The sequence below is a fragment of the Papilio xuthus genome, unplaced genomic scaffold (genome assembly GCF_000836235.2).
Source record: "Papilio xuthus unplaced genomic scaffold, Pxut_1.1 DF825928.1, whole genome shotgun sequence".
Taxonomy (NCBI): domain Eukaryota; kingdom Metazoa; phylum Arthropoda; class Insecta; order Lepidoptera; family Papilionidae; genus Papilio; species Papilio xuthus.
In genome coordinates this window covers 6,301,380-6,318,963 of record NW_013532721.1, presented here as the reverse complement: position 1 = coordinate 6,318,963, position 17,584 = coordinate 6,301,380, and the positions used below count along the sequence as shown (strand labels likewise).

At 34.1% G+C, this 17,584-nt stretch overlaps 1 protein-coding gene across 4 annotated transcripts in view; it reads right to left on the bottom strand.

Annotated features, from left to right (window-relative positions):
• grn (GATA binding protein grain) overlaps positions 1-17,584 on the bottom strand; it is a 90,436-nt gene that overhangs the window by 29,576 nt on the left and 43,276 nt on the right. The gene's annotated exons all lie outside the window — the stretch shown is intronic.

Here is a 17,584-nt window from a genome sequence, read left to right as displayed (position 1 = left end):
TATATATGTAGGACATAGTGTGGAAGAACACATAGGCTACTCACTAATTGTATTATTAATTTCACGCGGAAGTAGTCGCGGGCAACAGCTACTCTATATATAAATTATGAAGTCACATAGAAACTATTACCAACGCGCGAAAGTAATTTTGCTTATTTTCTATTGTTCCTAAGAATTTTGTATTAGACGATGAATAGGAAATATCACGTAAGGCTGTCTCGCGTGAGTCACTCGTACATATTTGATTGTTACTCAAAACATATTAAGTAGTCGTATAAGCAACTATTTATTTTTAAAGTTAATTTAGTTGAATGTATAATTTTAAACGGCAATATTAAAATAACGCGATTCGCCGAGAGTTATTCGTACCCTCAATCGCAGTGAGGCGGACATAACGCGTTGCACCGGCCTGCAACCAACTTCACGTAGGGTTGGCACTAAGATCATTAACTTGATAATCATTTTTTATTGTAATCTTGCCTTTTGACTGAAACCAAAAAGGAATAAAAAGCTTTAATATGATTTTGACGTGAATAGTTGAAAAAAAATCACGTATCCGTTTTGCTATCAGACTAACTAGACAGCCCTGGCGATAAGGTGAGGGGTCAGTTCGCACAGTTTAGCAGCGCGTCATATTTATAATTACGGCAGGCGAGGCGAGGTGAGGCGGACGCACGCGCTAGGCGCTCTCCCGCGCCGCGCCGCGTCCGCTTCGATAAATCAAAATTTTAAATCACCGGTGGGCGTAGCGAACCGCTCCGCCAGCGCCGAATAAAATGAATTAAAAATAAAACAACCCGAGGGGGCCGTGCAAGCCCTGAGAAAATTTAAAAGATATTTTCTTTCGCTTTAGTTTTTTTTAATTAATACCTTGTTAAAATTTAATATTGAGAGCGAATGCATTATTACAATGGGTGTGAGCGAGATTTTTAACTCGGTAACTTATTGAAGCTTCGCGGTGTTCTTAATTGGATCATTTTTTAACGAGCAACGGCCAAGTACGTAGGAGGCTGCGATGACATCCCGCAGCAACTGAATTTTGGGTCTTATTTATTGTAAATACGTATAAAATATTTGTATAGTTAAAACTTCTATATATCTCGTTAAAATGGTTCAATTTGACTTTATTGTCATCAAACAACTTTCTTATTTTTTGTGGTAAAAAAATTGACATAGAAAAACTACAGATAAAAAGTTAATTTAGCCCAAAGCACATCCCTACATAAATTGTCACAAAAAAGCAAAATGTATTTCATAAAGTTACTCGTTGAATACGTTAACTTTTTAACTTTACTTTAACCCCTTGGGTCAAGTATTTCTTCACATCTGTGGGTCTGCAGACCCGAGGCCACAGAGGCACGGGGCGGGGAGCACAAGGGGGCACGGCGGAGGGAGGGCGAGCATCCGACAGTAGTCAGCGCACGCGTCGCTGCCTGACAGCTCTTCATTCGTTCCGACGTAATACTGACCGGTGCTCTTTTAATGTACACGACGTGCCTCCGTAGCCCTCCGAACTAATGACTGACTGGCCACTGACTTTCTTTATTAAAAAAAAGTATAATTTGATGGTAAAAAACATTGACAACTGTTTTATCGAACCTAAGTAAAGTTTGAATTTTAGAAGTTTGTAAATAATTCTTGTTTATTCATTAAAATGAATGCAAAATTAACTACAATTCTAGATGAAGTAGGAAAGTCGCATATTAAATGTGGCAGTTGTTGTAAATAAATACATATTATAAATTTTAATGTCATAAAATGTATAAACTTTATAGAAATATTATGACTAAAATTGATTTAAAACCGATGGGACAATCAATCCAAGTGGATAATTTATATATTGAGTTTGTTACAAAAGGCAGGTGCAGAGAACATCGGCTAATGTAGGCCATTATACTTTATAGCTTGCACTGCATATTCTTAGAAGCTTTATAACGGCTACTCTAGCAGCAGTATATTCGATAAATGGGACAATATATTTAACGGTAGTATTGTTTTATTTGGATACTACACTAAGATTACTTTTATCCTTCTTACAGTGAGCTTTCACTGCTAAAACACATGCACAAAACATATTGGTGTCTCAGTTATTTTATAGAGAACGAGGGAGATGGCAATATTTATTTACAGGGCAATAGTTCTTTGTTTGACCAGTGGAAATCTACTTTTAGTCCTTAGATTCTAACAAGGATAAAGAACAGTTAAGTACATATTTTTATATCTAGAAGAATCTTTGCGCTAGTCGACTGATTGACAGACCAAATTAGAGTTGCTGTAGCTGTCCTGCACCAATGTACAAAAATGCAGACTGGGGAGGAGTGGCGGCGGCTCGTGAAACGGGTCATAGATACCTGAAGAACACGACCACTCTGAAAAGACTGCAGCGACAAAGAAGAATGCAAAAAGGTATAGCTATAGACTTTTAGGAAGCAATAATTTTATTGTAACTTATTCCGATAGTTCCATTCAGAAATAGCTTGTTATTCTTGGATTTAAGGAGCAATTTCACTGATAACATTCCGCGGATAACAAAGTTACATACTGTAAGGTAAGTAAAATGTATGAGAGCAAAACAGTGCTTATTTATAACAGTTATTCTAACAGGTGAGCTTCGCTAACTTTAAGTGAGCGTGAAATTAAATTCAATGTTGGCCTCACGTTCAAACAACAAACAAAATAACGTACACCGAAAAACATCACCGAGTTATAATGTTGTTGGTAAACAGCTGACTGAGGTTTATGAAACAAATAATTTTCAGTCATAATCAATAAAAAGTGCTTGCACTATAGATGGTCGACTAATTTATATTAACATTATTAACTGTTTTAGTCAAAGATATTTTGTATACAATTAAAAAGTATTTTTAGATTATTCCAACCATATTACGCATATTGCATATAAAACACACACAAGATAGTTTTTTTACACAGCTTTCGTTTAACAAATGTCAAGCAAAAGGACAATTTAAATTAAACGCCATCTAACATTAGCGGGCGGCCATAAAATTCCACGGCGGACATTCGACGCGGCGAATTAAATAAGGGACCAACAAGACAGCATGCCAAGACGCTGCACCCGAACAAGGGTGGCCCATCCAGTTAACAATACGGATTAATTATCGACCGAAATCGACCACTCAAATATACCTGTCACCGGTGTAGAACGACGCGGCCCAATTTATAGGGAGCACGGACAATGGTAAGCGCGGGAAAAACAATGGCCGACGCCGCGCCGCGAAGCGACTGCAAGGTACGCGGTCCCGCATCGCGCGAGTCATTCGCGAAGGACCAACTATTGTTCTGAAACGTTTTAATGCCTGTACCTAGTCTAACATTATAATTGCCAAGATTTTACACGAAATTACTTTAAATTTATGATTAACACCAGCTAATGTACAACAATATTTGATGAAATAAAAACTGACTCGTTATTGTAACTATATTGAGTCTTCTAATATCTTGCTCGAGTCTTGAATTTTGTAGGAATATATAATAATAAAATCGTAGCATTCTGGTAAACAGAAGATTAATAATTACACGAAATTAAGATGATAAACATATATATTTGATAATCTGATAACATGATTTTCTATTATAAAAATCTTAAAGTTTTCGTCCAAAATTGTTGACCGATCTTGATGTTTTCAGTATGGGATATACTTGACATTATTTATATAGAAGTGAATGCACTTATGTAAATACAAAGGGTTGAACAGAGCGCGCACGCGCGTTTGGTGACGTGCGGACCACCGGGCCGTGGTGTCAGCCCTGATTCATGTTCGGGAAGTATAGGGCTGCCAACATACTGTTAATACTAGAACTATCCATAAACTCCTAAATTTTGCTGATTCAAAAATGACGAAAAATGAAATCAATAATAAGATTACTAAATAAATATACTGCGTATAATTTACAGCGTAGAAGTGTATTAAATCAGTGTGTCAGATTCATAGAGGCTGGTAGGTTGCGCCACTAACAAGGAATCATCTAATTTTACCATGGATCTGACTCGTTGAATAATTTTCGAACTGGGAACGTTGATGAACTGTAATATATGATGGGAATAAGTCTTCAACTTGTCCTCAGACAGGTTTATTGCCGCCTAGGTAACAACAATGAGTGTATATCGTTGCAAAGCCGATGCGGTAACCCTGAGGCGGCGCGGCAGCGGCAACGACAAGCGTAGCATTGTTAGGCCGAGGCCGCCCCGGACCCTGAATAAATACATTCATATTGCCACTCTAAATATCTGCAATGGATGCGCCCTACGCCGAGATGCCGACAAACAAAAAACAGTATGATTAATGAAACATTTTGATGTCCTCGCATAATCTGTGATAAATACAGTAGTCGATACGACTGAATTAAATTCGTTTTTAAACACCAGAAACGCCACAGATAATAATTAAATAAAATCGAGTTAATCGTCTTGATGTTGCGATTTCGAGAGTTTCGATCGAAGATCAAGAATGTGATTGTGGGAACGTTAACACTTACAACTTATTCGCGGCCCCCCCACGGCGAGTCCATCGTGTAAAATCAACCGCATCGCAACACATCCAGCGCAAACAAATGCGCAGAAAATGGAAAAAACATGGCGCTAAACCGCGAAACTGTATGTATTTAAACGCCGAAACCGAGACGCTGGACCTCAAAAAAGCGGACGGCGTTCGGTCATTTAAATTTTTCCTAAACGTGAACACAATGGAACAGATTCAGAAAGTGAAATCTTTTTGTTCTATTTTTGATTTTAAATATAAAAAAGGAATTCGGTTCGGCAAGGGCTGTCACATCATTCCAGCGCTGCTAAGTGACGCCGGACGCACGTCACTTGCCGGGATATCTTTTATTTTCATACGAATCGAGCCGAGCCGAGTTTTTTGTTATCATCATAGTTGTCGGACTCGCGTATACGATTAATTTTATAAGCATTTTGCTGAGTCTCTTCTGTTATAACATTTACTTGTGATAAATAGACATTTATCGATTTATTATTTTTAGATATGACTACTATTTCAATTTTATTATGTATTCTAGTAAAAAAGGCTTCATATTACAACTAGAAACGTTTTTGTACAAAAGTAAGTAATTTATTTTCAACCCATTATATTAAATTGATCATAACTTATCGTTTTAAAATAATCAGCATTTTTTTTAAAGCATGCGACATGTAAGTATAGTAAAGGTGGATGCACACTGGAGGTATTTCTTCGTGCAAGTCTGTCGGCGGATTGACGTGCGTCCAAATGACGCTAAAAGGTCTATTGTATACGGTGGTCTCGTTACCGGCGCCGACCGGTCTTTAACACGCTCTAACAATGTGATCACTACATGTAGTTTATTTTCCTATTAAGAAAAGTTGGAGGCTGTAATTTATGTAACGCTTTTGTTTTACCAGTTTACAACATCTTTATTTTTATACTTTTTTACAGTAAAATTTCTTAATGTAAATTCGTTAAAATATACGACAACAAAGTATACTTCAGCATTTATTATAAAAAGTTAATTTCACTCTTGCTTGTATTTAAAACATTTCTATCTAAATTTAATCTAAAAGTAAGTGTTGAAATGTGTGTAAAACGCATCGAGATATCAGTGTTAAGATCGATCCTATCCGGGATCAGAGATACATCGCGAATAATAACGCTGTGTGTCAATTACGAGACCACTCTTCCGATCGACCGATACATATAAATGTATTGTGTGCAACCAACTTTATATTCTTACTGATAAATAAAAAGTTATTGTATAAATATTTGTAGAAGTTTTCTTTGTAAAAGATTTCTTGTTATTTTATTTAAATCGAAATTTAATTTAAAAAGTAAATTTATAACAGATTAGCTGTCGCCCGCAACTCCGTTCGCGCATAATTATTAAAAAAATACATTATTATTAGCCTATGTGTTCTTCCAGACTATGTTCTACATCTAGGCCAAGTTTTAGTGAGATTCAGCCGTATATGTGGGAAAATAAAAGGGCTGTTTTTAGGCTTTTCTCACCTTTTAAACCTTCCCTAGACCTCCACGAACCGTTCTCGAGTTTTAGCGAGACTAACAAACACCAATTGATTTTTATATATATAGATCAATACTGCTATAATTGAGTTCCGGTGTTTAGGATTCTAAGTCGGTAAACGACAAAATCTTGACTTTTTAATGTTGAATCCATCCTTAGCTTATTAGTTGATTTGATGCAAAAACTAATTAATTAGTTTACCATACAATCTTATAAGTATTTTTTAAATTAGACTAAAAACCAATTGGAAGTTTCTAAAGGTCGATGAAGACGCGGAAGTGACGACACATTGGTAGCGGCCGGGGACTTGTAGAGTGCCGCGCGTGGGCCGATAACACCACACGTTGACAAAATAGACGCCGCACTGAACCAACGTTTAGCGAATCCCGTTAAATAGATACACTATACGATAATACCTTGGAATTCAGGATTAAAACTACCGGTCTCGGTGGCAACGTTATCAAACAATGTCGCTACTGTGTAAAAGATTAGATCATAGTTGTACCTAGAAGTTTTAAAAATGTTAAACTAGAATACAAAAACAAGATTGAGTTAAAATAAAAGTTTATTTACTTTTCTGAATACTGCTATTTGCACTACTAACTAGTCTGAATATCGCTGCTAAGGATGCCTTACTTTGTCGCAAAAAGTTCAACCTTCAAAACAAAATTAGTTTTCATATTTTACAGATTACTCGATAAGTAACTCATGTAGCTTGATGTAGTAATCGTAGATATTTCGGTGTGACTATGCAATAAGCGCATCATTAGTCACATAAACCATAAACATACAGACAACCCGATAATTTGAACGAGCCGCGCACAGCTAAATTGCCGGCTGCCACCTCGCATCGCCTTTATTTATTTGTATTTATAAAGCGCTGTTCTAATTGCTTCAGCGAGTCATGAACCGTGATTTCGAACAGTGGCAAACAGTTGGTCACTGACGGCGTAATGACGGCTGACGCTTCCTGCTATGTTAATTGGCGGGAAGTCGATAGACGCATCGAATTATTTATTGAATCGACTTTCGGTTATTGCCGGTCCGCAGCGGACTGCGGGCACTTACATCGTCTGTCAGTCGAAGGGAAGCTTAGTCCAGATTAAAACGTAATACGGTAGTCCGCTTGTCTCTCTTGTCGTTCAAACTCACGCTTAAAAAATTTAATTGATATTATGTTGCAACGGATCCAGCATTATGCCGAACATATACTTTAAAAACTGATTGTTTTCATCAAATGAATTTTGACAAAGTTTACCGTATTAATATTATTATTTTACATTTGTGGATAGCTTAAAAAAAACTGTTGTGAGTTGTAAAAAGTGTACTTTACACAAGGTTCAGCAATAAAGAATTACTAATTGTAGAAATTATGTTTAACTATAAAACTAATGTGTTAAATGTTCGGAACTATTACAGTTTTTGCAACAACGTAACAAGCAAAGCCGTGTGCAGGAACGTGAAGTAAGAAATTGCCGTTAATTTATTGAAGAGGCTTATGCAATAAGGAATCATTAAATCGAAGCGTGTTTCGTCTGCTCAGATTTAGTATAAACATTCTCACAGCGAAATTGAGTGCTGATTATAAATAAAATGTAAGAGGCTTCGCTCGAGCTGGGGCCGTGCAATTTGCGGCTCTAAATCAGCTGGTGCGGTCGCAACCGCTCCCGATAAATAACAACGAAGCGATTAGTGTGTAACACAAGAATGTTTCATTTTGATACCTTCATGATTGTTGAACTCTACAAGAGTTCAGATTATCTTACTGTATTAATAATACGCTTAAAAACATGTTTATATCGACCGTAAATGTATACAATTTAATATCAATGTAAAACATTTTACTTTATGTTTTAATTAAAATAAAATATAGAAGTTGTTACGGGAATATCTGCAAAATTAAGAAATTATATCTTGTCTATCTAAAATAATAATGTAGTAATAACTAATTGACATTCCGATATGTAATTGCGTATCGAAAAACGATTAAGTGGATAGTTCTTATAGGTTACATCTTAATGCAATTTAAGCATATAGTGTCAGGGCGGTAATTATATCGTAGGGTGCGTAGTTATTGTGGCTCTGTTCGAACACGTACGACAGGCGGGCAATCAATTCGCCTCGCTCGATCGCGTGAAATCGACTGCTCGGTTGTAGCGTACTGGCCACTTGCATTTTAAAAATTTAACGGATTATAATATAATAGATTAAAAATAAACATATTGTAATCGAATTTGGATATGAAGTAAACCGTTTTAAATTTAGAATTAATTATGAACACGGAGCGATACAAAGCTTACTTCGAAAACGATCTCATCTATTTTATTTTATTGTTTAAATTTAATTTGTATCGTTAATGGTTAGATGTAGGTAAACTACAATACAATTAAAAGTTGCTACCTCTGTTTAAATTATCACCCGGCTTGTAAACGTTGTAATAAAACTAATCAATAAGATAAGATACGCCCATTAAAAAATGTCAGCCCATATTTTGACACGATAATAAAAAGCGACCCACGAGACAATTTATGATCTCCCACAAGGCTCGTTTCCTTGTTATTATTATGGACATTAATATAGTCCCAATATCCTGACTGTAAATGTCGCTGCCACTGGCGCCTCGAACAGGTACACGAAACTATAAAAATAAACGCACAAAAAGGTTCACTTCTTCACAATGAAGGTTGACTCGAAAGTTTAGAAAAAAATTGAAAATTTATAACACCTCCCGGCACCCGGCCACCGGTATAAAAATCCGGGGAACTGTAATTTTTCTTACAAAATTTAGTGATATGTCAAACCTGTTCGACGTGGCAAATAAAAATGTACGAGTCGAGGGTAAGAAAAAAACAAAGGAGACGCCTTCGGGTTATTGCTAAAACAAGGGAAGGTTACCATATCAATCAAGGCGTTGACAAAAGTGGAATTTTTTCCTCGTGCCCGAGCCGTGGGATGAAAAAAGGGTCCGTGTTTATGGAAATGCAATAAAAGAGACGCGAGCGCTGCGCGGCCACGATGTATGTAGCCACACCGACCTCTGCTTTATACACATTATTTGTTTTAAATTTAATTTTGTTATAAAAACGTATTATTAGGCTATAAATTTTAATGGTTATTGATTTAATTAAATTATCACCAGATACGGCTACGGATATTTTAAAGGAGCCTTACTGAATTATGAATAGGAGTCATTAATTCTGTTTTTACATGACAAAGTGAGCAACACTGCTTAAAATTTGTAAATTACAACGTGAATCAAATATCAGCAGTTAAATGTATTGCACATCGCTACGCTCGATAGAAAAGACATAAACGACAATAGCTACGACTTTATGTTCAGGAGCGATTTTATAATTTATAATAACACTAGCTCTCGCCCGAGAATCCGTCCGCGCGGCATTAAAAATACTTTATAAATAGCCTACATGTAATTTCAGACTCCGTTCTACATGTATGTGAAATTTTAAACAAACATTCATACATACATACATCTATTTATTCGCATTTATAATATTAGTAACGTTTCAGAAACGTTGCTATGGTTAGTTATGCAGTTAACTATCACTTGTATCTAATACATTAGTCAAGTCGCAGGTTGACATTTGACAGTTGGTATTTTGCTCAAGTGCACTCTATACTCTATGCACTGCACAGCTTGCTTACGTAGCCATAGACAAGCAGGTAAGATCCTAAGGCGGGAATGATAAAAATGTGAGTGAGGTCCCCCGCGGTGCGGCCGGCCGTGTCACTCACCGTGCACGAGCCCCGCCATGTTCCACCCGTGAGAAACTAATACATGCCTTGACGTACACTCTTCCACATATTAAACAGAATAGGCGTTTATTGTAACCAATGCATTCAATTTTATTGGATACATTAATTATTTATTTTAAAAAAGAAAGTTTATATTTTTTTTCCGTTTTTAAAGAAAATTCACGAACTTATAATTTAATAACGTGGAGAAGAAGGGCGTAAAGCATTTTTTTATGAATTATGGTCCAATTTCAAGTGTAAAATGGCTTTCAATACATGTATTATAATTTGAATTATAACTGTCTTAGTAATGTCAAAATTACATCTCGAATATATAAATTACGAATAATCTTTAAAATTAATAGTATCGAATGCAAACGAAGTTCGAAATCAGTTAGTAGGAAGTAAAATAAACGTAGACTCTAGGTCTAAAGAGTTAAGTAATAGTAATACTACAATGTTACACAATCATGTTGCCGCAGATTACGGATTTGCATTTTACACGATCGTGACATAGTTAAATCATATAACTACACATACAATCTCTATTCCAACTTTAAATGGACCATTACACAGTGATACAAAAATAATGTACTTACATTAATATTCATTTGTTCTTTGCTATGAAACAAACACACTTCGTACAAAATAACAATTAGGTAGTTGTACAAACGACATAAGCTGGTTCCTATTGGTTATTGTTTCCACGTTGTCGCTTGAATGTTCGAAAACCGTTCATACGATTCGCTTTTAAGGTAGGATACCGCCAAATTCCCCGATAGTACAAGCTCCAAAAAAAAATGTTCAATCTATTATTTTTGGTTAATTCCTTTGTTTTATAATTCAAAAATAATTTTAATTAATTTGAAATATAATAATATATACATCGCTGACTATTATAAAGATTAATTTTGTTTATTTAAATGCTATGCGCTGAGTCACACAGACAGACTACAGACATAATTTTTGCGCTGGGATTTATGTTTATTGTAAATTTATTTAAGAATTTCAATGATAATTCCCACACTATGCACATAACAATAAAAGACACAATTAGAATGCTTAGTGATTTTTGAAATTAACGCATGCGTTAAACGCGACGCGTCTCATTTTAATAATTTAATGTGCGAAAAATGAAAATCTTACTCTCTAAATTATAAAAATCTTTATACTGTCATCAGTTTTAGTTAAAAATAATATATTTTTGAATAAATACATAAGAGTTTTAAAAAGCTATTAATTTTAATTGGGCAAATAGAGACTAAATTTAAATATTTTATTCAATAACATTTTTGAACTTGCATAATAGAATTATATGTATACATTGAAAAAAATATAATGTAATTTGATCCTCAAGTCTTATCATACTAATATTATAAATCCAAATGTTTAGATGTATGGATGAATGTTTGTTTGAAAGTATCCCCGGAACGGTTGAAGGGATCGATGTAGATTACAGCCTAAAAGAACACATAGGCTACTTATTAAGTTTTTTTTAATCACGCGCAGACGGAGACACGGGTGACAACTAGTTTAGATTAAAATCACATGAATTAACATTTGAAATATCTTCTCGAATTGATATACTTTCATTTTTTATTTATGACATTGATATTATCTCGCTAATTAAAATTGAGCAATCGATTGCAAGTGACAGGTAATGTACAATAATCATATTTGAATTGCATTATAAATTCAACAATGACAGATCCACAAAGTATTGTTTTATCTTCGAATCGACAGAGTGAGGGGATACGCGGGCGACATGACCCACTAACTCTAAATTTGCCACACGGCCGAATGTTTGTCATTTCATATAAATGCCTCGCGGGCAATTACACCGATAATTAGCGTTATAACCAGTTTTAAAACTCGTATAGAACTTGTAATACGCGATCTTATTGTGGACAAAGATATATTACTTAGCTATGCAGTTTTTTTTTAATTTTAATAAAAAAAATGTCAAAATAAAAAATGCTTGGACTTATTATTAAAATTAATTTAATTTATAATGAAAATGATTAATTTTAAGAATAACACTATTAATTACTCTCTTTAAAATAAAAATTAATTAAATCCTTATTTGAGTGTTTTTATAAATTGCAGCTTTTTTGATACAGATCTTAATATTGGTAATAAGGGCAGCCATTTTAAATAAATAAACAAAAAAAATTTGAGGGACAAAACATAAGAGTTATTTTAAGTTATGAACTTAAAAAGAAATAGTTGCCCGCTACCGCGTCATCTTATGGCTTATACCGCGGGTAAAAGCAGGATTTATAGTACGGTCTGCGGTGATCGATGGGCAGCCGCCGCAACGACAACGCGGCCACTACCGTACCCCGACATAAAAATACAACCGCACCAAACATACAACTAATTAAGTTATTGTTAATCTCTCAACAATTGTTAACTTTTAACTTTTAAAGATAATTGTTTTTAACCTCTTATATCTCACTATTAATTTTTTTAACTTAACGAAAACGTAAACAATACGCCTAGCTGTTAAAATATTCGTTTCTTTGTGAGTCTCCAACGTATACAAATGCAGTACAACCTGGGTAAACGAGAATTGGATAAGTGAGAAACCGCTATCTATAACCGAGTTATTGTCCGGTCCCAAAAAACTTCGTAAGCGAGAAACTCTGTTAGATAGAAACCTCTATAAGCGAGAAAAATGTCGCAGTCCCTTCAACACACGTTTATCCTGGTTCGACTATCGATGTTGTTGTTTCTATTTTTTCAAGGACGATGAGAGAGATTTCAATATGTGACGCAAGATTTTAGTTTTTCAGCATTTTAAAGTTGGATTTAAAATGTAAGGTCACTCTTTATTTATATATTTAGCTAATGTTTCTTTTAAATGTACGGGAAATAAAAAACCAGTATTAGACTAAAATTTAAAACTGTAAACTAAAATATATGTCTTAATTTTGTCGCTATAAATCTTAATTAAAATCTTTTATAAACGTAATAAATAAGTTGCTATTCCTGATATAAAAAGAAATACTTCTTACTAATCTTACTTCTTATTAATATTATAAATGCGAATGTTTAGATGGATGGATGTTTGCAGGTATCTCCGGAACGGCTCAACGGATTTTGATAAAATCTGGCACACATGTAAAACATAGACTGCAAGAACACATATGCTACTTTTTTTTTTAATTCCGCGCGGACGGATTCGCTAGCGACAGCTAGTTCTACATAAAACTTAAATTCTATTTGATTTCATTAGTATTGCGGCTATTCTTTAAATATTTTACCCACCTTTAGGTTAAAATTAACATTGATTTATTTAGTCCCGGCATAGAACGTCGCGTGACAAATAAATATCAATATAAAAAAAAACAACGTTGCTCGCCTCGTGTCCACAACAGTTTCGTGATGCTATAAGAATTATTTTCGTTTGTGAATTAAAGCGTATTATAATTGGCCCTTTGTTTGTATATGCAAAGATAAATGATGTAGAACTCGTTTTCAACACGTCCAATACAATTTATTGTATTGTATACTTAACCATATGTTTTTGTTTGTTTTTTGTTAACAAAAATACAAAATACTTTTATATCGATATCGATAGTCTAATCATCTAATACCTTACTTACAGTTGGTTTCTTAGACCTAAATCTCTCTATAGAATGTATTGTAAACGTAATGTCATCCTTCTCATTACCTTTGACAGAATAGAGGTAACAATATGTTTTAAACGAAGATTTTGGTCTCCAATGTTCCTTTCATAACTATTACGCCATATTTTAATTCTAGTTTGATATACTACGGATAGGTCTGCATAACTCAGTTGGTGTCAAAATTAATATGAATTAGAACTTTTAAGGCTATCGAATACGGACATGAATTTTAAGTACAAAAGGTCCGCAATGTCCGCAGTTTAGCATATTGAGTTACATCATAAAAACAAATAGGAATAAATCATGTGACGTCACCCCGGCGAACGTCAGACAGTGTGGGACCGATTCCTGTTGACGTAAGGCATAGCATTCGCATTGTGATAGTATATTTGGCACTTGTTTGGCCGCTGAATGCCAAATAGGCGAGTTCCATGACCGGCCGCGATACGCACCGGCCATTGTGAATGCATTTGGAGTAGGCACGAGGCGGACAGATTATGTTGTGATAAAACTGGATAGCACCTAATCGTACTTATTAACGAATGCACACCGCGAAAGGAGGCGTGGGAGATATTTTATTCAAGCCGATTCACTGAATGAAGCCATATTGAATGAGTTAACACGCACTGCAATTCCAGACTGACGCCAATAAAGAAAGTCTATATCTACTGCTGTTTTATTAAACGAATAAATTACAAATTGAAGTCACTTAAGTCTTTTGCTTAAGATGTATGAGAGACTAGCTGTCGCCTGCGACTCCGTTCGCGCGGTATTAAAAAATATAATTGGTAACCTTTGTGTTCTAAGTTCTTAGACTACATTCTATATGTATGCCTCATTCCATCGAGATCCGTTCCGCCGTTTTTGAGGTACCTTTAAGCAAACATCCATCCATCCATTTAAAATATTAGTAAGATAGAGTAAAAGTTTAATCCTGTATATATTGAATTAAATATCAACAAATAACACTAACAAAACTTCACTTACTTAAGGTTATTTTGCGTATACTATTCCAGGAATTACAATATCTAAATAATATTAACACCACTGCATACTTATAAAAATTTGCAAATAAAAAACTCAGTGACAGTGAAATGAGCAAAACATAAATCCAAGTCTACATCAAAACTTTCGCGCGTCCGAGAAATAATGATACGTACAATAAGTAGGTACAATCGCGTCCATTAATATTTGCTAATATTTGGACCGTACGTCGACGACATAAGGTTTTAAGGTCTACTTCACACTGCATGTGACTGTACATATACAAATAAAGGTGTACATATACGTGAGGTGCTCCCGCGCGAGTAGCGCAAACGCACAGCAAATATATTGCTGGATATCGCTCGTAACACATAGCCCTCTTTATGGCGTACACTTCTGCACAATTTTATTGCCTTAGTAAAGGAACAAACACACTCATAGTCGATAAAACGAATTGTTTTTTAAGGTTTTAAATTTTTTTGTTTTACTCAAATTGTTTCGAATTATTAACACTTAAAATGATTTATTCTTTATGTTATTTGATTTTGGTTTGTAATAAAAAAGACTACCGAAACTTCAATTAAAAAATGTTGTCCAATCAACCAAAAGAACTTAATTATGGCAAAATTATTAGATATTTAAATAAATAATAACAATATTATATGCAATGTATTACAGTCCTTATTTTAAAGGGTTTCCATACAGAAGTGGCTGTAACCCTAGCGCTCGCGTTTTGTTTCCACGACTCTGCATAATGTGTTAAGACTGCAGGCCTTGTTGCCTCAACTTGTATTTGAAGTAAAATTATTCAAATTTTAAAACATAATATACTTGACATTATTATAAATTCTTAAAGATATAATATACACTACAATACTAACATTGATATCTGAGGGTGTATTAGGAATATTTGCGATATTGGTAAACACAAATTTGTATGAGATTTGTTTATGATATTTGATATCTAATCGTTCTAATCTAATACGAATTTAATCGTTAGCATTACGAATACTTTCTCGCAAATTTTCGTGCTAAGTCTTCTATACATCGAGTACTGATGCTTAAAAAACGACTATTTACACAAATTTGATATTTTTTTTGTTTTCTTCACAAAAATGTTGTAAATCATTTTTACAATGTTCCTTCATAAACTTACTTGATACACTTTATAGTAACCATTAAAAAACAAACAACTATTTGAAGAAGCATAATCCCTTTCTACATTTGTATCTAAATAAAAACAGTGTTGTAATATTTAAGTGAATCCGATTTATTAATGTGTTTTTTGCGCAGGTAACATTGCCATTTCTATGTAAATTAATCGAGTAAAAACATACATGTTCTAATAAAAAACATCCAGTAGCCGTGGAACCGCAATACCGAGTCGCGGCTTCTTATTTCTTAAGTTAATTACAAACAGAACAAGCATTTTACGATCGCATCCCTTTGAACGTAAGAAAAAATAATATCCAAACGTCACGTATTAAAAACTTTATCGTTATAACATCTGTGTAGTGAACAAGTCGGTGGCAAAACTTACTTTATTGTACAATGTTAAGCATTCAAAATAAATTATTACCACATTTATATTCATATACTTTCTTTGTTTAAGAGTAAAACAAAATTTACGAAACGCACAAACAGACAAAACTAAACCGTCTCATTAATATAATAATGCGAACTCATTGTCTATGTATTTTATTAGGTGATTTTAATTTTTATGATGGACGAGTGAGACATCTAATTTGTATTGTCCAAAGATTCCCACTTTTATGTATTTTTTTTAGTGTCAAGTGCAATCACGTTATTACTTTAATGTAATTCTTGAATGTTAAATTAAAAATTAGTTCTTAACTTCTTTGTTTTAACGTTCCAACCTCTTTGTCGGCTTACGTTGTACGTTTCGTAACAATACATTTTACAATGGCCGTTCTAATTCTGAGATTTAATAAAATTATTTTGCATTGTGCTTGTAAAATTATTATTTAGCTAAAAGCGTTTTATGATTCGACTAGAATGCAATGTTATTGTTATTGAAAAGATTTATTCTATTGTAATAATAAGGTGGTTAGACATTGATAAGAAATATTAACTCTACTGTATATTTACTATGAAATTCTATTCAAATTAGAATAAAAAAAACCCGGCCAATCGTGAGTCGGACATGCGCACCAAGTGTTCCGTAGAAACCTATATGTATTTCTGGCATAATCTGCTATATCTTTAGATTGATTTGGTTTAATAGTTTGATTTTTTCACATCTCCAAGGGACCGTATACCTTAGTATTTATAAAATTATTATTATAATATTATTTAAGTTATTATATTTTTCAATTGCTAAATAGTTATAGTTATAGTTTCGTTACATGTTATCTAATAAAGATATATTTAATCCGTTTTCAAATTACCTAATTAAAAGTTAAAATAATGAACGAAAATTTATAAAATACGAATTACAGCTTGATACCTCCATGCGTTGTTGAGAAAAGGGGTCTTGACAGACGGAAGGACAACAAAGTGTTATAAGGGTTCCGTTTTTTTCTATCGGGGTACGGAACGCTAAAAAATTAGCAATCAAGACTCGTAATTACGATTCAATGTCTCCGCTATGTCAAGACGCAGTCTTAAAATTTAATACAGTATACATAACTGTGTGTAATTGTGTCTTTAATTGAAATGAAGAGTGAGGATTCAATCTGCCCTGGCTGGGTAACGGTAGCTTGGTACAGTACGCTGACTTTAAATATTAAAAGTGCTCGGCTCGCTGCATATCAACTTAAATACCATGACTCTACTTAATTAGCCGCGACACCGACTTACTCCAACACAAACTGTTGTTAAGAAAAATAAATTTATTGTAACTCTAATTTTTGTTATTGTTTACGTTCTGTGATAGAATAAATGTTGAAATTTCAGTTGTCAAAATTCCAATGGAATCCTTGAAGAAGTTGGGAGAGGAATAGTATAAAATTGCAATGCTGACTATAAATTTTTTCACTTAACCGTGAACATCTCAACCGCTTAGTATATTAATGTTAATAGCTCGTTTTTAGCTAGATATGAATATTTAACATACTAGTAATTTATGCAGTAACTAATTGCACTTGTAATCTTTGAATTATGAAAGCACTCGATGTTGCCAGCGACTTCGTCCGCGCGGAATTTAAATAAAACTTAATTAGTATCCTATGTGTTCGTCC